This window comes from Dama dama, chromosome 8, assembly GCF_033118175.1.
Source record: "Dama dama isolate Ldn47 chromosome 8, ASM3311817v1, whole genome shotgun sequence".
Lineage (NCBI taxonomy): Eukaryota > Metazoa > Chordata > Mammalia > Artiodactyla > Cervidae > Dama > Dama dama.
In genome coordinates, this window is record NC_083688.1 from 47231062 (window position 1) to 47258265 (window position 27204).

The 27204-nt window shown below is 37.8% G+C and overlaps 1 long non-coding RNA gene across 2 annotated transcripts in view; it reads right to left on the minus strand.

Annotated features, from left to right (window-relative positions):
• LOC133060476 (uncharacterized) overlaps positions 1-27204 on the minus strand; it is a 317897-nt gene that overhangs the window by 125701 nt on the left and 164992 nt on the right. The window contains exons 1-2 of one of the 2 annotated variants that reach the window (XR_009693773.1): positions 24495-24524; positions 23590-23720 (exon numbers count right to left, since the gene is read on the minus strand). This is a non-coding gene — a long non-coding RNA (uncharacterized LOC133060476). Of the gene's footprint in view, positions 1-23589; positions 23721-24494; positions 24525-27204 lie in introns of those variants that run through there. The other variant, XR_009693774.1, reaches the window with a different exon arrangement.

The window sequence follows — 27204 nt, forward strand, 5'->3', positions numbered from 1 at the left end:
GACTTTCACCACCCATTAAATAAACCAACCTCCTGTGTACTCCGGTTGACCAAAGTCATTTTTAAAAGTGAAATGAGAAGCAAATATATTCCTAGTGAGACTTGCTGGTAGTTTGACACTGAAACACCATCAGCATCCAGGTTAAACTTCAATTACATTAAGTGGTTTTCTTATCTACCCTGATGTACAGCTAGAGGACCACATGTATTAATGATAATGGTGCTTCTAGGGACAGTCAAATAAAAATATGTCCTCAACGTATGTTACTAGGCTGGAGGGAATCTCTTTTCCTTACAAAATGTCTGGATTTGTGTACAATCTGAATAGTAACAGCAGCTTTCTGGTGTGATGAAGTCAGTCAACACACCATGTAGCTGTGGATTTGAAGAGAATGATATCCACAGGCAGACGGACAGATGAGTCTGGCCAAAAAAATAAGAGTAGGGGAAACTCTTAACAGCAAAGATCATTCAAGAGGCAGAGGAAGATGAAAGATGCTGTGAGGGGCAGCTGCAGGATGGCGCGATGACTCTGCACTAGGAGTTTGTCTGTCTTGGCTCCAATCAGCAAAGTGAACACATCTCCTGCAAACTGCCAGCATCCAGCGTGTGTCTGTGTGTGTGTGTGTGAATGTGTGAAGATGAAGATAATTCTTTTAATAGCCATTTAAACATTGTAAAGTGAAGTCACTCAGTCGTGTCTGACTGTTTGTGACCCCATGGACTGTAGCCTACCAGGCTCCTCCGTCCATGGGATCTTCCAGACAAGAGTACTGAAGTGGGTTGCCATTTCCTTCTCCAGGGGATCTTCCCAACCCAGGGATCGAACCCAGGTCTCCCACATTGCAGGCAGACGCTTTATCGTCTGAGCCACCAGGAAGCCCCTAAACATTTTAAGTTACAATATGAGAAAATATTAGCATCAAATTATTGTTGTCAAAGAAGTATGATTGGAAAAGATTGCTGATCACTCGCAGATTTTTCCGTTTACACCTTCACCTTGCTGTTGATCAGTTGCTAAGTCAGGTCTGACTCTTTGCGACCCCATGGACTGCAGCTCACCAGGCTTCCCTGTCCTTCACTATCTCCCTAGAAACATGCTAAAGGATTTCATGCAGAAAAACAGCAACAACAAATGTTTACCTCTATCTCTCACTAGCATCTAGCTATTTCAACTCCCATCTCTCTCCTTTACTTCAGAACTAAGTTCCTCAAGTGACTATTACGAAGTCACTTCTTGCCCACTCTATTGACACTTTGGATCTCAGTATTCTAGCAGTCACCAGAGGATGCCTTTCAACCCTCCTCTTTACTCCTCTGATTATGCCATGTGTTTACGGCCTCCCACTTCTCGACATGCTTTCCTTTGATTTCCATTTTCTCCTTGTTTTCCTCCTACATCACTGCCCTTTCCTTCTCGGTCTCCTTCTAGAGTTCACTCCTGTCTGACCCTTAAGATCAGTCTCCTACTCCAACCGCATACACACACACAGAGCAACCTGTGGAAAAAGACTTCTGGTCTCACCTTCCCTACTGTTCTTGGGCAGATTATCTGAAGTTTTGTTTTGTTTTGTTTTTTAACTAAGGGGAGATTTACACCTCCTATAAAGTGTGCATGTGGATTAATAATAATAATAACGAGAGAAGTATAAACACTGAAACTTTCTAAGAAGGTTTCAGCAAAAGTATTGTTGGAGAGGAGAAGGTGTAAAGGTGTTAAATTCCTATCTTCCATACAAAGAAATCAGTAAATAACATTTCAAACTGAAAAATGAGGAGTCTGTAGTATCAGTTAAGTTATTTTAAATATGGAGGTAAACACCAAGGGGAAAATGTCAGCCAGAAGAGTTGAAAATGTTTCTCTGCAGAGTGAGAACTGCAGGAAGTCAGAAGTGTTTTGGGCAAAGGACTGCTGTTTTTCACAATACCTCCTATGATACCATTTGGCTCTTTAAACTTCGTGCACATTCATATAAAAGGTGATAGGGATAACATTCCAAACCACTAGTTTCCGTATATATAAAATCAGTATTTTGATATAAAATTTGCCTAAATGAAAAAAGATAACTGGAACCATTCCAAAGCAGACCTCCAAGAATGGAGCAATAAAAAAGAAAAAAAAAAATGCTCGAATGGCTGTTGAAGGAGGAGACGAAACGATAACTGCCGTCTGGAAAAAATAAAGAACCACACACCTCTTTTCTATTAAACACAAAACTGTACTATAGTAACCAGTTCCTAAGTCTTCCTAACGCCTCTCAGCAGCTCTTGGGCTTGCCAACAGCTCTTCCAGGTACAATCCCATCCGTCAATTTTTGTTTCTGACATTGTCTATTCTAAGTCTGTTAGATTCTTTTTTTAGTTTTTTTTTTTTAATCAAAGTATAGTTGATTTACAATGTTGTGCCAGTTTCTGCTGAACAGAAAAGCGACTCAATTATACACATTTGGTAAGTCTATTAGGTTCTTAATTTAGACAGTGAAGTAACATCACAGCCTTGTCTCAGGTCACGTATTCTGACGGATACCACGTCCAGAATAAATCTCTTAACTCTACACACTTTAAGAAATTCCAAACATAAATATTTTTAATAATGCAACAAGGGCTTCATATTTATATGACATATATCTTTTGTGTAAAATATATTATAAAAGAAGTAAGCACAGAACTTTAAATAGACTCATATCTATTCCATGTTATAGGACATATATTGTGAAGCCCCAATGTGGAATCTTGTAAAAGCCTTTGGGGCTTTACAAGTGTTATTGGATTCCAGTCCCAATAATCAGTCTAATGTATCTTGTTTACAGACATGCCTGATTAAAAAACATAGAAGAACAAGACAGGAGGTGAGGGTAAGGAAGGAGCATTCATTAGCAATCTCAGACTAAAAGGTAGTCATAATCCATAAACTATTGACCCAATAGACAGAAATTTCCCTGTGTTTTAAATCAATTAACAATTATACATGAACCATTAAAAAGCCATCATGCTTATAAGCCATTACAGTGTGTACCTATCATGTATCGATTAGCATGCGGTCAGTTATTAATTAATGACATCATCACTCTCAAACCTCTTAAAGGTTTTAGTGCCTTAAAGAAACACACCACCCACCAGAGCCAAGTACTTGACACCTGACATGCTCTATAGCCTCAAGCAGAAAGTATATATTCTCACAGACCCTCTGTTTGTCATTCTAATGCATCAGTGAAGTCCATACTGTGTGGTGTGTCTTCCAAAATATCCCATCTCATTTTATAAGTAAGTCATATAAATCTCCAATGACACAATAGTTTTAACATTATTCATATGTGTGGCAGCAGCAAATTAACTTCTCAGAGCATATCCAACATGAAAAGTGCTGTCATTTGCAATGTATGTACAATGACTGCCATCTAAAGCTAAAACACCTCTTTTATCCTGCACATCCTCTGACACTATTCCTAAAGTATCTAACAAAGTGGGACCTAAAACTAGGAAAACACAAATGCTACAATGTCTATAATAGCAAATGTGTTTTCTTTAATGCAATATAAACCAGAATAATATTTTTAAATATATTTTTTTATTTTTACTATCATTTTTAAAAGATTGTCTCCTTAGCAGGCAAGGCTGTTTTTAAAACTTTGAGAATAAAAATTTTAGCTCAACTTGCTTCATAGACCCAAGAGAACTAGCATAAGACCCTAAATCATACTGTGAAACTGAATCACAGAAGTTTACTTAAATACCACAGTCTGCTAAAGGATAACACACTGACACAATGATAAAAGTCATATTAAGTATACAATAGGGTTATAAAGTAAAAGCTACCCCAGGGAATCTGAAATCTTTTAAAGAATGTTAACATCATCTTTCTTTCTAAATCAAATTAACCCTCTGAGTATGATAGATACACTACAAAATAACTAATTATTATTCACCCCATCTCACATTACTCCTAATCATGGAGAAGCTAGTTATTTGGTGTTTTCCACAAAATTGTTTAAATAATACAGAAATTTAATTAATGTGTCTTCTTTCTGCAATTGTATATCATGGTTTTTTTTTTTAAAAAAAAAAAAAGCTTCCCAATCTAGTTTCATTAAATAAGCACAAGCATAAGACAAAATCACCTGAATTAAAATTCTACATTTTTCCACTCCCTTCTCCCCTGGGATCATAGCAGATTATTCACTGTCCTCATTCAGAGTCACTGCAAAGAGAAGGCTGGACAAGTTTGAAGTAATGTACAAACACATTAAGTATGCAATATTATCTACTTGTTTTACTTTGTTACGGGCTCACTGCTCAGCCTGGAAGATGGAATAGAAAGCATCCTTGTAAGATGATATTATTATTATTTTCATCATCATCATTTCCATTATTTTGCCACAAAAGGGTTCTCTTTCATTAGGTTAGAGACCACCCTGAAATAATGATTACAACATGAGAAGATAGGGCAAGAAGCAGCTTAAATAAGGCCCCATTGTCTGGGGCTCACAATAGAAATCAGGTGTATTTGCCTTTCTGGAAGATTTTGGTTCACGGAACAGTTTTTTGTGTAATTTTTTTTTTCACCACGACCAAGATATGCTTATTTCTTCCATAAAGGAAGACATCTTTTTTTAATAAAATTGGCAGTGAGGTTATGTGTAAGGCAAATTGTGACTGAGCCAATAATCTGTCATTCTTACCATCCAGAATGTTCACATGAGGATATAAACAGAAAAAGAAGCCACTTCGTATGTAAAGAAAAAGGAAGAAGACGCTTCCTCAAGATCTCAAAAGCTTAGATTCACACTCGCCTGAGGGAAGAGTGAGGTGAGCAACAGAGAAGTTACGGAGGGAGAGAGGAAATACTAACAATGAGGACAGACTCCACAAACAATTTCACAGAAGAGACCTTACTCTAAAGTCTCAGAAAGCCTGGTAACACTGCTCTCATTTTACATATGATGGAAAAATCACACTATGTGGTCCTGAAGCAGGTTAAAAACAGGCTTTTCTTCAGAAAGAATTGTGCAACTTCTAAGCCCAGGGCCATGAGGAGATGGGGCTCCGAATGAGGTCATGGCAAATTCTCCCCTCGGTGTCCTTCCTCCCATCCCTGATTCAAGGTGAAATCCACGGCAGTTGAAAGGCCCCATTCAGTGCTTTGGGTACATCTCATGACTTAGATAATTATAAAGAAGTTGAAGAATTTAAAAAGAATACATCTGCTGACTAGAAAAATGGGAAATCACATATATATGTATATATTTATTAGCTATTTGGAGCAGATCATTTTTACTGGCACTTATTTTAGATGTCACAGCCAGGCAGTCAGCATTTATAGGTTCAGGAACCTACCACTAAAAATCTTAGTTTACCTTAAAAACTTGCAGCTAGATCTGAGTTTACCTAGAAAGAACTACATAGACTCTCTTCTTGTTCTGAGGTCATGGGATAAAGGGACAAAGAAACAAAATGTATTAAGCATCCATCTTCAGGTGATATAGTAAGTGATTTGCGCATTGGTCTCTCCCAATAGTTTCCCTGTTTTAGCGAAGAAGACTCTGAGGCCCAGGCAAAACCAGAGCTCATTAAGTGCTGAAGGCTGGGTTGAAACCAGTTCTTGCTGACACTGAAATGACTTTTTCTCCACGTCACTGTCCTTCCTTAATTGCATGTGGCTGGGGATAAGCCTGTACAGCACAGAGCCTAAGGAAGAAATAACAGCGCAAGGGCTCCTATATTTACCGTTGTTGTTGCTGTTAATACTGATTTAAAACATGGGTCCAAATTCAGACAGATGATTGTGAACCCTGGTCTGCTGCATATCATCTGACATAGGACTTCTTGGCATGCAGTAGGTGTTTACTATTTTTTGAGGCTTCTTGACAAATTCATAAAACAACAACCAGCCCAGCAGACATGGGTCACCTGTATTTCAACAGTTTCTCTCAATATAAAGAACTTTACTTTTCCACTAAGACTTTGATATAGTTTTTAAAAAAATCAGTCAAAATGAAATGGAAAGCCATTATTTATGCCTCTTCAAAAACCCCAAACCTGTAATTTAAAAACAACAAAAATGGCAAAATTAAACTTGATAGAAGCATGAATTTTCATGTACACAAACACACCATATAGCCATGTGCGCTTTAAGGGAAATGTTCCCTGTCTTATGAAAGTGAGGCAACTTGTTATGATTTGTGCACACTTCCATGAAATACCAAAGAGGGAAAAAAAACCCTCCTGTCACTTGTCAGCTAGTTCAGTCACTGCTCTGTAGAGGTACCATAACATATGCACGTCCCCTTCTGAAAATGTATCAAAAGGGGCTTTGGTAAACTCCTGTACAAGCATATCATATGTGTTAAAGCCAAAATGACTTAAATTCTCTGCCCTGATGGATCTGCACATCAGATGCATAACTGATTAGTGACAACTGACACAGAAACAGAGAAAATGTTCACTGTTAGGACGAACACAACGATTCCCGCAAGAGTGCCATCAGGATGGCATGCTATACTTTCTGTACATACAGAAACTATGTTCCTCTGCTGAGAGAAAATTCTAGTCAGAGAACTTTGCTTCTTAAGTACTTAATCCTCAAACTGACTTGGAAATATTTATTTTTAAATTCTTATCAGTTTAATATCAATTTCATCAAGAATACCTTAAAAATATCAAAAATGTTCTACTCTTCATTTAAAAATAATTAATTCACAAATTTCTCGAAGATTTACTCTGTGAAGTGTGTTCTTCTCTAAAGCATAAGTGCTGGGGCAAAAATGCTAGTAGCATAAAGAGGCTAAAATGTAAATCAATCTGATTATATATATTACTCAAATAATGAAAAATTCTGAAAGATATCAAAGGACAGGTACAGTTGTGCAAGGATGAGTGACTGAGAACAAAATAGAATTCATGCATCAGAGAAAAAGATAATATACGTGAAAGACAAATCCACCAAGCACTGAATTCTTCAATTTAATTTTTATTTGTCCTTCAGGAAAGTTACCACGAATACTTCACTACTGTATGGAAAACTATGTTATATCATTAAGAATAATTATTTAACTCAAGCATGAGACAGACAAACAACTTTCTTCTTTCAGAAAAGGTAAAACTATGCTAAATGAATAATTTCCACAAGTTCTTATATTGGCAAAACTGCATGTGCCCTTGGCCATAAATTTTATTTGATTTTTTACGATATTTTTCTACTTTTGAGGAAGTTTTTCTCTCCCTAAATGTAGGTGATTTATTTTGAGATGCTTTCTTCAGTATATTTTAAGGAAAGTCAGTCGTGTCTAAGCTTTCTGATAAAACACAATACTGGATGATGCCTGCCCTCCCCATCCCCACCCCCCGGCCACACACACACATTTCTTATTCTCAAGTCTGTTCTGTTCCATTTCTCTTCCCCTAAAGGCTTACCTCTCATCCTCTACCTACCCAGATCCCAAAACTCTGCTGGTTTCAACCTCCTGGGAAAGAAAGCCTGCCCCTGCTATTTTCTCTGCTCCTTCAAAACACACTAAAGAGGTGGATGAAAGACCATCTTAAATCAGTCCGCCTAAAACAAGTGCCTTCTTGGCGCCATCCTCAATGCTTCAACAACTGCCAGCCTCCAAAAGACATGAAATACTGTTGGGAGGGCGCGAGGCCATTGCTGCCGCGTCTTATGTGAGCAACGAGGAGCCAACAGCAGAGAAGGCGAAGGTACGAACTTCTTTTAACTACCAGACTTAGTGGTAGGCCAGGATCCCTTCCTAGTTCCACAAGTATTCAGTATTTTTTTTTGTTCCTTTCCCCCTTTTCCCCTCCTCCCGCTTCAGGTAGTACTTGAACCAAAAAAAAAAAAAAAAGTTGTTGCGGATGCCCCATCTCTGTGAGGTGGCGGCGCGCGTGTCCCGCCTCAGGCTCCTCCGTTTCCCGCCCGGCCGCCTGGTGCGCCGCCATGCTGGGCGAGCGCCGCACCCCCGCGCTTCCGGCCCCCATGCCAAGACCACATTCTGACTTGTGTGCGGAAGCCAGCCCCTCCAGAAGGCTATGTATTTCAAGTTTTCCATACCAGAAGAACTGCACGTAGATGAAGATGCATTTCATCAACTCTGCAAGAAACAAACACCAAAACAAAACCCCGGAGCAACTGCATCACTTCCCTCAAGTGAGAACCGAAAAAGCCAAAATTCTGGGCCTTCCTAGGGTTCATTCCTCGGGTTTTTCTTTTACCAGAAATGGCTTTTGCGTTTTTTTGTTTTGTCTTTTTTTTACGAAAGGAAGAATAAAATCACGTAGAATTTATATAAATGTTTGGTTTTTCCTGTTTTTACTTTCTTAAGGCTACTTTTTATTGCTCTAGCCATTGGCACTAATGTCCTTGGTATTTTTCTCCTCTCTTAAGTGATGTGTTTTTAGCATGTTTTCATACCCTCTTCTCAGTACTGTAACACATAATGAAGGTTTCCAATCTCTGCCTATATTATTTGCCAGAGATGGTTTACAGAAAACATGGCCAACCTATGTGGAATGTAACATCTGAGGAATATTTCTTAGGAGAAAGTAGCTCACAGGAGAGACTTTTTTAAAAACAAAAGCCCACATGCCTGTTAACTGTTTACCAGAATGTTACCTCATAATATAAGCTGGCTACCTTTTGCACCAGTTCCTGATGTTAGTGGGGGTGATAAATAAACTGCAAAATATAAAGGAACAATATTACAAGTCAACCTGTTGATATTTTGAACAAGAAAGCTCCTTATACCACACTAAGTTAAACACTATAATATAACATTTGGGCAATATTCTAATACACTAGGAAGGCCCCTAAGGCTTAAATTCTGATCCACTTACTTCTGATCATTTTTATGATCCAAAGTAGTTCTCTCTCTAATATAAAACATATTTCCAACCACCTACTAGTTACAAAAGCCATTAAATTCTTGAAGATTGAAGGTGGAAAAATAAATTGTGTGTATTTTAGACCCCGAATGATCTTCCTATAGCAATTTTAGAACAAACTATGAAGAATTCTGCAATTTTAATCTCCTCAGTAGCTTCCCATTACTAAACAAGCACAGCACCACGGTACAAATGTAGATGTTACATGTCATCTTGATCTGCTGCTTTTTTCTTTCATTAAAGCTTTAATGCAGCAATTATGGCTACGTTGCCCTATAAAAAAAGGAAAAGGCAGTTTACTTTAAAAAGTGAAATTGCATAGCCTACTATTTAATTATACACAAATGTAAATGGCCTATTTTTCCATAACTGGTTATTACAGCACTGTTTTACTTTCTGAGTTTTCACAATCTCTAAAACCTACAAAGCTTCCTGCTATATAATTGTTTTGTTACATTATTGTTTTCATCTTATTTTTTCTTTTAATGTGAGTGCAGCGGGATAAATCTTGGTTTTAAGCCAGCCACTACTTCATCTACTTAAGCTTTTATAGATGAAGATTGCTGTAATTATCAGAATACCCGCTTATTTCTGAAGTATTATCCTGGCAACCTGCTGGCATTTACAACCAATTAACAAGCTTTGCCATTAGTTGCATAAGGGGTATCGCAGAGTAAACCCATTGTGTGCTAATTTTCTATTTTAGATAATCAGTTTGGCCATCCAGAATGGAAAGAAGAAGAAAAGAAAAGGTTTGACACTCAGTGGTAGACATGTAAAAATTACTGCGTGCCCCCTAGAGACAAAGGTATCCTGCAACTCAGTGATTGCCTTGTTGCCGTCACTATTGGTTCTTAAGTATTTCCCTTTGTCTCTTTTGGAAGAAAAAAAAAAAGTGGGGATTCAGGAAAGTAATCATGTCCTGTCTCACACACTCTCGGTCTTTTAAAACTGACTAGCTTCTCTTGCTATCCTGCCCATAATTTGACCAAATTGTACGTGTTAAATACCAAAAAAAAAAAAAAAAAAAAAGACATTGAGCATGAGTTCTTTGGGGATTTTGGTTCTTTAAAAAAAAAAAATGCCTTTCAACCTTTTTTCCCCTCCCCACCTCCCCCACTTGCTATTAGAATAAATTAATGCATGGGCTTCCACCAACTGGGCTGCCTTAAAATTAGCCTGCATGCTGGGTTTAGTTAAAGTGGCGTGCTGTTGTCTATTGCTCTGTTTAAACAGTCGCTGATATTAATATGTCCCGAAGTTTGGTCTAAATCAAGGCAAAAAGCTACAATTCTGTTTTGCTCTTAAAGCTTAAGACTCACCCCGGATAGTAAATGTCATCACCAGCCCGAGAATGTCAGCCTCGGGCCACAGGAGACCTCCCAGGCTTGTGTTCAGAAAGACTCTCTCCCCTTGAGTCTTCGGCAATACCAATACTTACTTCATCCCAGTTCTCTCTGCTTCTATCTGTAGAGTTCTAGTCTCAAAGCTGCCTTCCCGCTCCCACTCCCAGATGATCCCTAATCAAATGTAACTGTTCTCTGTGAGGGAAAGCACAGGCTGGCATTTTAAAATAAGTGCCAGTATTGACCAGTACCCATCCTTGGCATTCGTAAACCTCTCTGGCCATACAGCTTCTGAAACTCCCCTGCCACGCTGCCCTTTAGAATCATCTTCAGCACTTCCAACGTGGGTTAGTAGGTATCTATTTGCAGCAAAACAGTCTTTAGATTAGATCAGCACCCTCCTTGCTCTGTAAATTCTCAACAGACAGTAGAGTTGTAAAGCTCCCATCTCTAAGGACCTGCTTTACCCTAGATTAATTAACTGCCTTACACACACACAGATTCACAAGGAGACACCCACTGTCCTATGCGTCAAGTTAAAACCCCTAATAACTTCCTTCTGTCCCATCATTTGCTCACAGATGCAGGTAATGAATGTGTCTACAGGCAGAGCCACATTATCAGGGCATGACACCACCGTAACAGACTTTTCTGTCTTTATAACCAAATTCACAACTCGTTATGGCATTTATATTTGAACAGATCTTTCCAGCAAATGAAGACATTATTATGCTTCTCACAAATACGGCTTATTGAAATCAGAAGGAGACATTCTTTTCAAGGTTTGTTATATTCTTATACTACTGTAAAATTCTTATGAAAAAAATCCTAGCTAACTTTCCACTTTCACAGCACAAGGACCTAAATGCTCATGATTTGTGCAAAGAACTACCCAATCTTACCAAAGAAAGAGAGGGAAAAAAAAAAAAAAAAAAGCTTGGAGAGGGAGAGGAGAGCCAAGAGAAAAAGATGGGAAGTTCTTTTATTATTCTTATCTTGGACTATTCAAGGTACCTATGCTGGGCAGCCTAATAATGTAACTCCCATTGTTATTTTAATAGACTTTTATTGTAATAGTTATTAAATTATCTATTTTAACTGTATTAGTTTCCTAGTAAAGAAAATGCTGGTTTCAAAGTTTATTGAGTGGGATTTTAACCTTGCTTGACCTATTGGAGCTATAGTGAAGGAGAAGAGAAAGAAAACAACCGTAAACTGCCTTTGGGGAGATGGTGCAATAGGTTCAACAGGTGATATGAGGAGCCTTCCTGAAGTCTTGCTCCCATGACTAGGACGGCCACAGCTACACCATTTTTGCATCTGAAAGATATTTATTTTTTTCTTCTTTTATGTGCTCTATTTGCCTGCGTCACAGAAATTCTAGAGCTGTAAAAATGGGGTTTTCCCCAACAAATATTTAATCTCAGTGACTGCAAGCATCATCTCTGGGGAGCAAGTCTTTCTGCCTCGCTCTGTGATCTTGGTTAAGTTACTTCTCTGTACTCAGTTTTCTCAGTTTTTCTCATCTGTAAAGTATGAGACTAATTGCCTCATAGGATTGTTGTAATAATTAAATATAATAAAGCATGTAAAATGCTTAGCACAATGCCAAGCACTTAGTAATACAAGTTGTAACTTATTGTTCTACCATTTTAGTCGTGTATTAGTGGTTATGCTAACCACTATGGGGCCATTAAGATCAGAGCAAGATCCAAGTAAAAGACACTGGAAGAATCCAGAGAGGAAGAATTTACAAATATTTCACCATTTCCTCCTAAGGGTAATACCTATGACTTTGATTTTGTTTGTTGTACAGGTAAGCCTTAGGCTAAAAAGATTCCTGCCAAAGATAGCTAATCTCAGATGCAACGTAACAGTAAGTACGTGTGTGTGTGTGTGTGTGTGTGTGTGTGTGTGTGTGAAAGTCGCTTAGTCGTGTCCAACTCTGCGACGCCATGGACTGTAGTCCATGGAATTCTCCAGGCCAGAATACTGGAGTAGGTAGCCTTTCCCTTCTCCAGGGGATCTTCCCAACCCAGGGATAAAAGCCAGGTCTCCCGCATTGCAGACCGATTCCTTACCAGCTGATCCACCAGGGTTGTAATCATCTGTTAATTTTTTTTTTAATTCACTTAAATAAATGAAATAAATAGCAGTATGTGGCTATTACCAGTCAATATTTGATATTTTTAAAGTATACCACAACTGAAACTGGCTAGAGATTATGTTACAATGAGATTTTATTTGCAAAATTAGACTTAATGTACCATTAGACTTAATGGAAAGTGTTTCCCACAAAGAGAAGAGGTTTAGCTTCTTTTCTTGTAAATTCCAGAACAGCAAAACTCTGTTTTGTCCATTGCTGCATCTTAGGACTCAGGCAGTGTTTTATACAATAATTATTTAGGGATGTATGAATGAATGGTTTCATTCTCTGTTGATGAAATGGTTGATTCTATCAATCATTGGTTGTTAATGAAAGATTAAGTCAGTAAGGGTTAATCATCTAGTGTTGTATTAAATTAACGGAGTTATAATACAAAGAAGGTGAGATGGATGAATTTTGTCTCAAAATAGTTTCCCACACAGTTTAGGGACTCGTCAAAGTCCATTTGGAAAGGTTGCTAAGTCCAAAAACAGTATTGAGCTTTGCTGATAACTGCAACAGCATTCTCAGCCTGCAGTTGTTTTACAAACAGAAAACTGAAACTTTCCATTTTATAAGAATGCAGCAAGATTGAACACATGCTCATCAAAACCCAAAAGCCTATTAAAATCCCATATTTTCTTCTTTCAAGGCATGCTTTATGGTTTTGTGCAATTATTAGGCTAGCCCTTGTTGATCTAATAACCTATCATAAAAGTTAGAAAAGAAAAAGTCCCATCTGTGCTACAGTTTAAAGTTATTAGACAAAGGAGAACTTAAAATTGAATATGAGTCAAATTCTAGAATAAGTTGACAGTTTTTAATTTTAGAATGGAACCAGAACATACCTTATAACTTGAAAACCTCTAAGACACATTTCCATTGCTGTCAAAAGGTGAAATTGATCCCACCTCTCTACAGGCTCATCAAAGTTTTCCAAATAGCAGCCTTCAGCTGTTGAGTGTTATGTTTCGATTATATTTCAGATGACTTTTCTAGTTTGTTTTTTAATTGGCAGGAGCTCAAGAAACATTTTTATATCACAAAGAGTTCCCTTTTACATTAATGAATGTGAACAAACCTTCTATCAATTTGAAGTTTCTGTTTTTCTGCACAACATTAAATAATACTGGATCTAGCTATGAAAAACTTTCAGAATAAAGTACTATAGTTCAGATTAAAGGCTGTAAAATCCAGTCCTAAAAAATGTATCTTGCAAGATATCTGTGGCACTTAATGGAAAGAAAATAAAGACAATTATAACACATTTATATTCCTAGCCCAATAATTAAGACTATATTTTTAATTGTCATTGTTTTTAAATGTTAATTTAGAACATATTTTCAAGGGAATATTAGTCCACATAAGAATGTAAGTCATCTGAATTCTTCTTGTATTAATATATAAAATCTCAAGAAATTCTCATTCAGCTTAAATATCATCATTATAGATTTAGTCTATGGTACCAAAAAATTTCTGCCATTATAACCAAACTTGTCATTGTCCTCATAATTTATATCATTCTAAATTGTGGAATGTCAAATCCAATAAAATTTGAAAAAGGTATAGAAGCTACAAAAGCCTTTCTAAAATATCTACATATCCTTTTCTCTAGATATAATAATTTCAAAAACATGTATTTAATTTCCGTTTTGGTTCTTTTCGTTTACAACCAACTTTTCATGTTGCAAGCATACACATCCACCCCTCTTTATCACTTTTTAACAACTTTCCTCAAAAACAATTTAGAATGGTCACATATGTAAAACTATGTTTTCAAGATATTTGTGAAAGGAGCCTAAATCAGGACAAAAAATAAATAAATAAAAGTGCATGCAGACTCCTAGTGCATTATTTTACCATGTCACCCCTTTTGAAAGGAAAACAAGTAAAGGTCAGGAAAATTAGCTGCTCAGCACAGCAATATGGAAAAGAAGAGGAATGTTGCTTATAATGACATAAAAACCATCAACACAGATGCGTTCTGGGGTTGGAGAAGGGTAACTGTGTGAAATGCTTGCTGAATGCACTGTCAGCATAGAATCAGACAAGGGCCCCTCTTTCTGATTCTATGACATATAAATAGCAGCCCGGGCTGTCCGACTCACGGGGTCTCACTCCCATGCTAGAGAGAGGAGCTGGCAGCCTAGATGCCATACCCTAATCCAGAGGCAGGCTACCACAGCTGTTCAAGATTATCTTCTTACTGACCCCAGCCAACAGCCCCAACCCCAGTCTTGACTACAAGACCCTCTTGTCTTCAACTTTACTGGAGGGCAGAGAGGAGAAGAAGAAATGACAAATAGCTCTCTGCATGCTAAGTCGTTTTGGTCATGTCTGACTCTGTGTGATCCTATGGACCATAGCCCACCAGGCTGCTCTGTCCATCGGATTCTCTAGGCAAGAACACTGAAGTGGGTTGCATGCCCTTCTCTTGGGGATCTTCCCAACCCAGGGATCGAACGCACGTCTCTTACATTTCCTGCATTGGCAGGCAAGTTCTTTACTGCTAGTGCCACCTGGGCAGCACAAGGGAGCCCTGAGACGTGGTTCAAATCCTACCTTCACTGCTTTCTAGCTGTGTGACCTTAAGAAAGTTACATAAGCTTTCTGGACTTCAATTCCATGCCCTCAAGTGCGGCTGGTGATAGCACCTCCCTGGTAAACTTGTTTTGAGAATGAAATTAATGTTGAGGCTCCATCTGAAGTGCTTGGCACAAGGCCCAGCACATAATTGGTTCTTTATAAGCATCAGCTATTATTATCATTATTGTAATATGAGCAATGTCTACCCCCTGACCATCAGCACCATCCCACCTCTCTTCCTAATGTTGACCCAAAACAGCAAGAGATGGCCAAAATAAGTTTGTGACTCTGGATGCAGACAAACATGTTGATGGCTCTAGAGAGTCAAGTAGAACCTTAACTATTGAGCCACTGCCAGTTTAGGAGCCCACTGTTCTTGTAAATGGACTAATCATGATGCTGAACGGAGACCCAGGAGCATCATGGATTGTTAGTGCAGTAAAGTCCCAAGGAGGCAGTCGTATCTGGTTTGGAACTCCTTCTCTCTCCTTATCAGCTATGAAAATCTATCTTGGGCCAACTCAAGAATCTTTGTAAGCACCAGTTCCCTATCTTTAAAATGGATTAATAATATTAACTTGCTTGCAGAGTTATATGAAATTAGAAAGTTATAGACAGAGAAACGGGCTTCCCAGCTGGCCCTAGTATAAAGAAACTGCCTGACAATGCAGGAGACATAAAAGACATAGTTTCGATCTCTGAGCTGGGAAGGTCTCCTGGAGGAGGGCATGGCTACCCACTCCAGTATTCCTGCCTGGGGAATCCCATGGACAGAAGAGCCTGGAGGGCTACAGTCCATAGGGTCGCAAAGAGTTGGACACAATTTAAGTGAATTAGCACACATGCAGATGGCGATATAGAGACAGAGGTATGGTTTATTACCTGGCACACAGAAAGTACTCAATTTGTAGAAGTATCATCATAAAGAACAGGAAAAAGGTAGATTGTGGACCCAGGGCAATTGTGGTAGACCTTGAGTAATGGTTCCCCAAAGATGCACATGCTTTAGTCCCTGGAACCTGTGAAGATGTTGTTAGCATTGCATAGCAAAAGAGACTTTGCAGATGTAATTAGGATTAAAATGTTTTTTAATGGGAAATTATCCTGGATTATCTGAAATAGGAGTAAAGTTGGCTCAGTGGTAAAGAATCTGCCTGCCAGTGCAGGAGATGCAGGAGACACGGGTTTGATACCTAGGTTGGGAAAATCCGCTGGAGGAGGAAATGGCAACCCACTCCAGTATTCTTGCCTGGGAAATCCCATGGACAGAGAAGCCTGGGGGGCTGCAGTCCAGGGGGTCACCAAGAATGGAGGATAACTGAGTGGCTGAGCACTCACACACATGCATCTGGGATTATCTAAACAAACCAGCCTAATCACATCAGTCCTTAAAAGCAGAGAACTTTCTCCAGCTGGAGGCAGAAGAGTGATGAGGTGAAAGGGAAGTCAAAGAGATTCCAAGTTTGAGAAAGATTAGACTCACCATTGTGGGCTCTGGAGAGTAAGGCTTCTAGTCTATGGCCATACCACCCTGAACACGCCAGATCTCGTCTGATCTCGGAAGCTAAGCAGGGTCGGGCCTGGTTAGTACTTGGATGGGAGAGTAAGGCTTCTAGGAGCTGAGAGAGGGCAGTCCCCAGCTGAGAGCCAGCAAGACTATGGGAACTTGAGTCTTAAAACTGCAAACTGAAATTAGTCAACACCTGAATGAGCTTGGAAACAGATCCTCCCCAGAGGCTCAGATAAGAATCAACTGGTGGACATCTTGATTCCAGCCTTGTGAAACTGGGAGCAGAGAACCCAGTCAGGTCAACCCGGACTCTCTACCTGTAGAACTGAGAAATCTGTGTCACTTTAAGTATAAGGTTTATGGTAATTTGTTATGACAGTAATAAAATTATAATACAGGAATTATTAATATAAATGGTTTTCACTACTAGACCGTGATATTCTCATTTGGAATAAGAGCTACTGGAAGACAGGGATGCTATCAAATAATAATAGCTAATATTTCTGATCATTTACATCAAAGGGCATAATGCCAAGTGCTTTACATATATTATCTCCTTTTATCTTCACAAACTCATTAGGTAGGTAATGTTACAATTGCTGTCTAACAAGTGAAGAGATGAAGAAAGTAAAAGAGATGAAGGTTAAAGACTCGGCAGTAATCACACAGCTTACATATAGTGGAACCAGGATTCAAATTCAAGCAGTTGATTCAGAGCACATACTGCTCACTGTGATACTATGCTTCCCTGGGCACAGTGCAGGGGTTGGCACACCACCTACACTAGATGTCTTGCTGAATAGTTGAACAAATTACTACATGAATACAAAGAAGTAGTTTACAGTTCTAAATAGTTAATAGTTCTTGCTTCACCAGACATTTTCATAATCTGAATTATTTCTAGAACCTGAAGATTGAGCTATCCAAGGCAATTATTATTAAATCATTTTACCAGTCTGTTAAGCTAGGCTATGCTGTGGTAACAAATAAACCCAGACTCTCAGTAGGGCAGCACTACCAAGGCTTATTTCTCATTTGTATAAAGCCGGTTATGAGTTAAGGCAACATCCCAGGGTAGCTGTCTTCCATGCAGTAACTTGGAGAATCTGCTTTGATTTTGTGCCTCTGTCTTCTCCATATGAGTTCCTGTAGTTGCTGAGGCAGATGACACCTGGAGATATCCTATCCCCCTCTTCCGGGCTTCAACCTGAAGATGACATCACCTGTATTCACACTTTTTGGCCAGAACTATTCTTGTGTCTCCTCCAGCTGCAGGCCTAAAACTTGTAGTCTTTCATGTGCCAGAGAGGAGCAAAGACTCAGATACTGATGGGCACTATTAATATCAATCAGTGGAGAAGGAAATGGCAACCCACTCCTATATTCTTGCCTGGAAATTTCATGGACATTGGACCCTAATGGGCTACAGTTCACGGGGTTGCAGAGAGACAAACACTACTTAGCGACTAAACAACAACAAAATTTTGTTTTCTTTGGAATCCTGATGCTATAATTACAGCCACTAAAATCCATTTGCAATACAGGACACACAGGTTCGATCCCTGGATGGGGAAGATCCCGTGGAGAAGGAAATGACAACCCACTCTAGTATTCTTGCCTGGAAAGTCCCAGGGACAGAGGAGCCTAGTGGCCTCCATGGGGTCACAAAGAGTCGGACACAACTCAGCAACAACAACAATATCAATCAAAATCACTAAATCCCACTCTATACAAAAGGAATAGAATGATTTATTAAAAATTATAGCTCTGACTTCCTATATCAAGTGTCCCAAGAACCCCAGTTTCAGCCTCATCTGTTTCACATCATGCCTTCCAATCTGCAATTCAAATCCTTCACACAAAAGAGAACTTCCCTGTTTTCAGGTGGAAAGGCTTTCTCAGACTGCACATGGCCAACAGCAGGGTATCAGTTTAGGTAGTCTCCCTGAACCCTGAAACTCTGAGGAGCTGAACCTGTAACTCTCAGATCACAGATGTCTCTGTGCTGTCCCCAAACTGAAGGACCTTTGCAAATCGTGATCAACTGATGCTAATCAAATATTTATTTATCCTTGCTGCTGTTCAGTCACTCATTCATGTCTGACTCTTTGTGATCCCATGGACTGCAGCTCTCCAGGCTTCCCTGTCCTTCAGCAACTCCTGGGACTTGCTCAAACTCATGTCCATTGAGTCAGTGATGCCATCCAACCATCTCATTCTCTGTGGCCCTCTTCTCCTCCTGCCTTCAGTCTTTCCCAGCATCAGGGTCTTTTCTGATGAATTGGCTCTTCGCATCAGGTGGACAAAGTATTGGAGCTTCAGCGTCAGCATCAGTCCTTCCAATGAATACTTGGGATTGATTACCTTTATGATTAACTGGTTTGATCTCCTTGCAATCCAAGGGACTCTCAAAAGTCTTCTCCAACACCACAGTTCAAAGGCTTAGGAGCCAAGAAATTTCAACTATCACAGAAGACAAACAGATTCAATTTTGTTTTTCTATTCAAATCTCATCCCCAATTATTAGCTCAAAATTATAGAAAGTTCCTCATCCTGCTCAAATAAGGATTTTACATGAATCTCAATTAGATCATATTTCTTCCCCTAGGATAATTAGTAAGAGCCTTGTTTTGAATTAATGATGGTGTAAGAGAAACCAAGGAAGAGATTACTAAAATATAGGAAGCTCTCTAAGTTAATGTACCTGTCCACATAGTCTTGCTCTCAGTATTCAGAATGTGTAACATCACAAACATGGAAGGGGGCGGGGAATTGCAGCTTAAACCATAGAGATATTCATATTCATCTTGGAGAGATTGACCATCTCTCTTATTTTCATGGAAATGTGCAAAATAATATCATCTCACATTTTGGGAAAATTGGAAAAATAAATTTTGCCCCCTGTATTGAGAATATTTTATGGATTGCTAGGCATCTCGTCCACAAAGGACTATTTTCAGTAGGCATTCTCTGTGGGCCTAAAGCCACAGTTGAACAAGCAGCCCAGACACTGTACCAACCAGCCCTGCTCAAGGTGATTTGCCTACAAAGCAGTTGTTTTCAGTCTACAGTGAAATGAGGAACTCGTGTCAGGCTGTAAATCAATGGCCAGCTTCCTTCATCAGTACAGTCTTGCTATTAAAAAACGTAGTCAAGCTTCACAGTGTCTTTGGTGATGAAGATGATTTATATTCTAAAGCAAGCTTCTTGTCATGAGCAGACAACAGCTGAAAGACCAGAACAGTCACACATAGTCTATAGTCTGAGGAGCCATTTGTTGTTGTTCAGTCACTAAATTGTGTCTGACTCTTTGCAACCCAATGGACTGCAGTCCAGGCTTCCCTGTCCTCCAGTGAAGAGCCATACTTGCAAAACTTTGGCTTAAAGATACTGAGATGGGGGTTATCAGTTCCTATAATGTAAAGTCCTCTCTCTCCCTCCCGTACGTCACTATGCAGTCAGAACCCTGAGGATAGAGACCCTGAGGATGGTGTTCACTCTTGTCCTAACTGATGTTCCCTATGTTACAATGTAGAAATACAGCTATAACTCTTTCTGGGTATTCTGATAAGGGCCATGTACTCATTGGCTTCAATGTTTTTTCCTGGCACTCAGTCCAATTTTCAGGTTCATTCAATTTTATTGATACTTTATAAATGAACATGCTCTGCATGGTCATTAATGGAATAAAATAAGCTTCTAGTGTAAAATACAAAATACTGTTTCTACTTTCAGTGGAATCAATTAAAATCAGAATGTCAATTAAATATAGTAAAATTTCAATTTTCCCAGGTTTATAGAGGTAACAGGTCAACTCTAATCCAAATCACCAGTCAGCATCACACAATATGATGTATGTTTTGAGTTTATATTCAGTTTTTATATACTTAGCACTAGACTACTCATGGTTGAGAGAAGTCAATCTTAAAGACAGGGTTCAAATTTACTATGCAATACTAGAGCATCAAAGCCACACACACACAAAGTGCATGTAGAGGAATAAATTCTAAAGTTTCTTATTTCATCCTTTTTTCATTATGAAATTGCAAAGTTATTAAAAGTTAAAGGACAAAGGACATGGCTTATATTCTTCAAAGTAATTTGGACATAGTAGGATTCAATGAATTAAGTTGAATTTAATCAAACATAATAATTGGTTGCCTATTGTGTGCTTAAAAATGTCAAATTTAGCTTATTTTTTAGTCCAACCAGTAGATATTTGCTGAATTAAAACTATATTCCAAATACTGGGCCACATGCAAAAAGAACTAGGACAAGGTTCTTACAAAGTGTTTCTGTTTTTGTCTATGAGAATGACAATCTAAAGGAGCTTAAACAGTATCATGCCTGCATCACTTCAGTCCTGTCGGACTCTTTGTGACCCCCGTGTAGCCCACCAGGCTCCTCTGTCCAAGAAATTCTCCAGGAAAGAATGCTGGAGTGGTTTGCCATGCCCTCCTCCGGGGATTCCTGACCCAGGGATTGAATCCGCATCTCTTACATCTCCTGCACTGGGAGGCAGATTCTTCATCACTAGTGCCACCCGGGAAGCCCAAACAGAATCATATGTTAGTGCTAAAGGAAGAGTCATAATAATCAGTGGCCAACCTGTCAGTGGTTACTTCAACCCAAGTAACGTCCAAGTGCTTTCCCTGCGTCACCTTGCAATTCCTCAGAAGCACAGGTGCACTCTTTCCATCTGAATTCTTGGATGTTAGCAACAGAAACCCACTCTAACTACTTTAGGCAAAAAAGCATCTATTGGAAGATTTTGTGGAGCTCAAAATGAACAAGAAACTGAAAGATCAGCTATGGGTGTGGGCAAAACTCCAAGGATGCTCCAGAGGACCAAGAAAAAGCAAACATAAAACACAGCACCCAGCTTATGTATAGAAAAAAATGTGACCATCATTATAGCGTCCTTGTCTGCCTCTGCTGCTACTAAGGAATCCTCTGATCACACCCCAGACCTTGTCATCTCCCCAAAACTAGATGTTCCTGAAGAGGGCATCTAACGGGCCAATGTTGATGCTCAATAACCCCCTGGTAGAACTAGAGAAGAGAAAAGAAAGTATCCAGTCCCTTGGATGAAAATCCAATATCACCCCAGGACTACTTACAGCAGTGGAGATGCGATTCTCTAGAAAAGCAGGAGGAAAATGCTTGAAAACATAGTAGAGATTCTGATCAGCCAAAAATTGACAAGATATGTACATAAGAAAAGGTCTAGATTTATTTTAAGGAAATAATAAAAATATAAAAATGGTTTGAAGTACATTAAGATTAAGGATTTTTCAAACTAGAATTTCATTCAGTGTACAAAAATGTGAATTTAACTTCTGCTTAAGGATACACCTAAATTATTTCTCCCTATAGCCTGAACAACCCAAACTTTTAAAAACTGTCTACTGACCTAGAAAGAATAAAGCTAGTTAGGAATCCTTGAATGAAACATATACATTCATTTAATGAAAATTCATCCAAAGTCATATAGGTAGACAGCTCTCGTGCACAAAATGATATATACAAGAATAGACTTCTTTGGCCCTCAGGTTCAAGAGTTTAAAAGCAAATTTAATCAGAACGTAACTTAGGTCCTCTGTTTCTTTTCAGAGTAATAATGCCTTGCATTTAAATAATATCTTTTAACTAAGAATATTTCACTGTCCCTAATCCTCACAATACCTCTATGCCCTAAACCAAAAGTATTATTCTTTCCACTTTAGAAAATTAAGTCACTCATCTAAAGTCACACTAGCTATTTGGAGTGGAAATTACCAGATCATTTTTTCTTATCTTAAAAGTCACATTATTTTTCAAAGTCTAACTTTCATTCCAATCCATTTACTGCTTTAATAGAGAGTTATAGATGAGAACAATGGATAACCTATGTTCCAAGATTTCTTCATTCAAATTTTACAGTATCTGAAAATATTGGATGACAAAGTACAGAGTGTCAGTGAGTCAAGACTTGAAGTATTTATAGAACTAATTTCTTCAGTGGTGACAGCAAAGCCAGCAAGGAAGGAAAGACTAAACCACACCTATAAATGGCAGATGAATCAGGCTGTGGCTCCAGAGTGTTGTCTTTTTTTGTTATCTTCATGCAGGATATGGACTACCACAACAAAAGTAATTAGTCTCATCAACATACAGCACCCATATAGTTGATGAGGACAAACTACTTATAGGATAGTCATTTATTTCATACAGAAAAGCTTGCCATGAATGGGGAAAATACACTTTTTGGGTCAAAGATTGTCTCTCACAATAAGAACTATGGCATTATGGTAAAGATTTAATGAGATAATGTATATGAAAATGCTTGTCAACCATAAGAGAATATTCAGATTTGTAGCAGAGCATAAGCATGATAAAGTATCTGAAAGACAACTTCTCAAACTTTTTAATAAGTAAGAAAGAAATCCAATGATTAAATAAAGATCCAAAATAGCCGCCATTATGAAAAGCTTTCAGTTTTGTGAACAGTCTTCCACGGTAAATGAATGCCTTCCATTTTGTAATGCTGCTGGTAACACCAGAATACTTTTACAAAAATACACTGGAGCCATTAACCAAAAGAGGGTTAGAGTGTGAAGTTTTTGAAGACACTGGGCTCTACTTTGCACCACTTTCTCACTCCTGACTTTGCCTCACTCTGACCTATCCCTAATGTTTTGGGCCTATTGTCTGACACACATTGCCCACATCAAAATCTTAATAGGATGATAAATCACAGTCTGGTCACCACTTTTCTCCCCCAAGGAAGTGTGCAATACATAAAATGTTAATAATAACTCTACCTCTCTCAAGAGAATATATATACACATCAGAGGTGTCATCACAATTGATAAGTCTAAGGAATGAAGTTACAGAATTTCAGTCATCAGACAAGTGAGGAAGAAAAAGATTGTATGAGCATCAGAGACCTCTTCAGAAACCTGTAACTAAACTCCTTTGGTTATCATCTAGCTGAAGTTAGTGGAGGCTGCACAAACATTAATTCTCGGGACAACCTAATGTTGTCAAAATCCTAGTGACAAGCATCTGACCTGCAGTAAAGTCCTCAGCAAGGTACACTAAGGGCTTCAGAAAAGTAAGGCTTTGCCCTCAGAGGCAGCTTACCCCAGAGCCAGTGTGATCCTGGCTTCACCCACCGGAGTTGGTGTGCAGCCACTGGGACTGGGAAGACTGGGCAGCTTGACTCATGGTTTCCATTTATGTATCTCCTGCTCTCTCAGAGGATGTGTCATTGACTGTGAAAAGATCAAAAGCAAAAGAAAGGTAGGTACAACAGCCTTGAAGGTGATCCCCAGGTTCTTTCAGAATCTTTCTGACATGCTTGAGATTTGGGAACAAAAGAACAGACTAACTTGTACTTCTGTGTTACTTATAAAATATTCAGTAGATAATACAAGAAAAATTTTATCCATTCAACAACTATGAATAGACCGCTTGTTATGTGTCAGACATTGTTCCATGTAGGTGTTTGGTTAAGTAGGTAAAATGTCAATCAGGAAACAAAGTTGATTAATTTCAGTGGAAAATGTTAAAAGTACTTTTTAATTGGATCTGTAGGTTAAAAATTGGGAAAGAGTTTGAAACAAACCAAAAAGATCATTAAGTGTCTAGCACACCCTTCCAGGCTATCTCTGCTTTTTGCTGTCTTTGAGATATTTTGAATCTTTGAGCTATAGAAAATTAAAAATAATATGAATAATTCTGGTCCATAGAAATATAAATGTTATGACGTATAGAATGCAATTGATTATTAGCCTGTAAATATTCACCAGTTTTGCATCTACTTGCCAATTCATTCCAGCATTCTTTATTTACCTATGTGTACATGAAGGCAAATTTGAATTTTCCTTTGAACAGGTTATGACATCTTACTGCTTCTTTCATTAATTAATGAATAGATAAAAATCTTTAAGCACATGTTCATTTTGTGTCTATATAAGAATCATAATTATACTTCTTTTAAAAATATATCCTTTGAGTTTATAATAAATGTTTATCAAACCACCTACCTCAAAAGAATATATTTAGAAAGAAATGGCAAATTAATTTTAAATCTCTTCAAATCAAAGTTTTAAATGCATAAAAATAATATCTTCTTAATACAATTGTGGCATTTGAAGTTTCATTTTGATAAGGCCTCTAAATGTCCTCATATTACTGATCCTGGATAAAGGAATTGAGCTGAGCTATGGGGAAAAAAAGAAAGAAAGAATATAAGATCTCTTCTTATTTTTTGCTTTAAAGAAATAATAAACTGCATTGTTGTAACTCAGTGTAAGTAGATTCGAGTAAGGCAATAGAGACGGATGCCAGAAGCTACTCATATCGTTCTTTAAAATGGAAATTTACCGTCTGCTGCATCACATGGACAAAATACAGAACTATTTTTCACAGCTTGTTCACTGAACAGATTATTGTAGAAAAAAAAAAAAACTTTTACATTTTCTGCAGATTCCCAAATCTCAGTCAAAAAACTCTTGGCAATTTTTAGCAGTGAAACAGATTTCACTTTCAGATTGAGATACTCCATTTAGCAGTAGTCAGATGATCTTCCAAATAAATATAGACTCGTTTCACTCTTGATTTTATTAAAAAAAAATGTTTTCATGAGGTGTCTTGGAGGAAACTTGCACTTATTTGGTTTTCCCAAGCTAAAGCAAAGAAAAACTCGAAGGTCTTAAAAACCAGAGTTAAATAAAAAAGGAATGTTAAACTGAAAATGTTATTACAAATAATGCATGTTCATCACAGTACCAATAAATAAATAACCCTATAAAATTTTAGAATTAGTTGCAAAGATGCTCCAATCTTTTCTGCCCTAAATCTCAGCTCCCCAAAATATTACTAAACAGAAGTGCATGTGTTCGGTACAATATAACAGACAGCAATATGTTGAGATACTTCACACAAAGAGGTCTCTGGGCCACTTTTCTCCTTCTAGATTAGCTCTATCACTTAGGCACAAGGCAACTGCACTTAGCAATTTATTTCCAGAACCATTGTTTTTCTTATCTAAGTGTTTAATGCCACAGAAAATAATGGGATATGTTAAATTTAATAAAAGTTAAACCCATGAGGAAATAGTGAAATAAAAATAGCAATCTTCATATAATCCTGTGTCCAAGATCCCAGATCTATTCACTCTATGCCTCCTCCCCAAATTCCTGAACTAAATCTTCCCCATGTTTTTCTATCCATGAGAGGGAATTATATGGCAAATCATGAATAAAATCAAAAATATTGATTGTGTCTTACTTCTATATTTATAAAAACATAGATTGTATGTATCAATACCACAGGCTGCCCAACTAAATTTCACAAATGTTGTTGCTATTTTTAACACGTTTTTATAGATTTGTTAAAAGTTCATCTCAGTGACATTAAAGATGATCCCAGTCTTAAACAAAGCAACCTGAATTTAAAGCAGAAGATTTGCCAAGTGGAGAAAACCGGAAATAGTTCATGCTATTAAAACCATTTCACTCTTCCTCTAATGACATTGTTACTATCTGGGAAGAATTCATTGTGTCCAACCCCCAAAAGCCACATTTCTGTGGCTAATTTGACATATAGTACAGAAAGAGGTTAGATTTGGGGGTTTTTTTGAGCTATAGTTGATTTATAGTGTTATATTAATTTCAGGTGAACAATACAGTGATTCAATATTTATATAGCTTACACTCCATTTATAGTTTATTATAATATATCAGCTATATTTCCTGTGCTGTACAATATATCCATGTAGTTTATTTATTTTATACGTAGTAGTTTGTACTTCTTAATCCCTTACCTTTATCATGTTCCTTTCCCCTTCTCTCTCCCCACTGGTAAAAGAACAGGTTATTTTTGGAATCTGCTATGAGTTGTGGGAAAGTTTCAAAGAAAAAAGCTAGCTATGATTCTGCAAGTATTGGGGTAATGTGAAAGAACAAAACTGTTCTTATAGTATTCCTTGACAAAAAATTAAACTAATATAAAATGTGTGAGAATCTGAATAAAACCAGCATATCATGATGATGAAATTTCATATGATAAAAACCAAATTGTCTAAGAGACAACTATATGAGGCAAAGTTGCTGAGCTTTAGATTTCAGTGTTGGTTTCATTTATAGGTCAATAATTGAGGAGTGGGGATGGCAGAGCAGAGAGAAAAATGTAAAGGCTTCATATTTAGAGATCTTTCAATATGAAAACATATTTGAAATGAACCTAAAGATTTTTTGACATTGTAATTCCAACAAATGGGAAAATGAGACCTAATTTACAAAAAAATTATCACCACCAAGTAATATTATTTTCTTTCCTTTCATAAAGTTAATCAAACTGATGTTCCTGCTTTTAAAAGGCTTTATTCATTAGAATAAAATATATTTTGAATTTCAAACTAATGAAAGTGTAGGCAGCTGAGGAGAATATCTTGGAAAGATGAGGAAAAAACCCCAGACACATTTGGCCAATCAACAGATCCATCATATGTGGCAGTAATGAGCAAGTGACTTTGGGACTGAGAATAGAAATTGACCTAAGGATGGAAAGACTTAGTGGCAATGATCCTAATTTTTTCTAAGCATGATGAAGTTTAAGCAAAAAAAATAAAATAAAATGAGAGTTTCAAATTGAAATATTTCTACACGGCTAAGAAATTAACCCCTAATTCTAATATCTTCTTATGTTAAAGACAGGACAATAGGCCCAAAATGGAGTTGCTTATGCTAAGCC